Source organism: Podarcis pityusensis (assembly GCF_964106645.2).
Source record: "Podarcis pityusensis genome assembly, chromosome: 1".
NCBI classification, from domain to species: Eukaryota; Metazoa; Chordata; class Lepidosauria; order Squamata; family Lacertidae; genus Podarcis; species Podarcis pityusensis.
This window is the reverse complement of record NC_138028.1, coordinates 117,997,929-117,998,833: the sequence shown is the minus strand read 5'-3', so window position 1 is coordinate 117,998,833 and position 905 is coordinate 117,997,929. Positions and strand designations below refer to the sequence as shown.

Genomic DNA, 905 nt, shown 5'->3' with positions numbered 1-905 from the left:
CACATTGTTTTCGCTGTAATATGCTTACCTGTTTCCATTCCTCCGCTTATTAGTTCATGGCCTAGATCAGTGTTTCCCAACCTTTTTCTGATTGTGGCCCCCTTCCAACCTTGGTTCCTTCCTGTGGTCGTCCCCCCCCATGGGCGTAGCCAAATAAGTAAAAATCAATACAAATCTGAGGTTCTGTCCCCAGCCCTAACAAGAATCCTGGCTATGCTCATGGCCCCTCCCCCCGTCTTACTGGTAGAAAGGTAGCTATTTAAAAGTTTTGTTTGTAAATGGCACATGTTTTCTTTGTAATTCATACAAAATACAGTCACATAAAATGATAGGAACATAATGAAACATTGAAGCAGAAAACCATAGAATCATGGAAGGGACCCCATGGGTCATCTTTCCTAGTGCATGAGGGCGATCCATCTTCCATGTATTAAAAAAAGTAAACAACACTTGCTTGACCCCACTTATTTGACACACATGGGAAAATCTACAGATACATTCCAAAAGGTGCACAGGGAGTTCTGTATATATGGGAGAATTTTAAAAAGCAAGTGGTCCTCACTGATCGACTGCAAAAATATCTTGTCATCCGGAGGAGCCCTGGCTGCCTAGATATAGCCCCACACACCCTTACTTGGGAGTAAGTCCCACTGGAAGTGTGGCTTCTGAGTAGACAGCTATTTACTAGATGCACGTCAGCAGCACCAGACTTGGCTAGGCGCTGGGGTGAATTTCGCCCCACGCCTTGCAGAGCCAGGCTGACACTGCTGATGGGCCCTTTGCCCCTCTGCAACATCCAAAGGCCCTGATCCACTAAGCACGGGTGGATGGCGCCCTGTGCCTTGCAGTCAGGCCCAGGCTGCCACTGGGCCCAGCACTAGTGGGAGCAACAAGCAGCTCTGGCT

At 47.8% G+C, this 905-nt stretch overlaps 1 long non-coding RNA gene across 1 annotated transcript; it reads left to right on the top strand.

Annotated features, from left to right (window-relative positions):
* The first annotated feature begins 149 nt into the window (after positions 1 to 149).
* On the top strand, positions 150 to 449 carry LOC308458868. Its single transcript, XR_013977740.1, has 2 exons — positions 150 to 180; positions 252 to 449. It is a non-coding gene; the product is annotated as an uncharacterized lncRNA (long non-coding RNA).
* Positions 450 to 905: the final 456 nt, after the last annotated feature.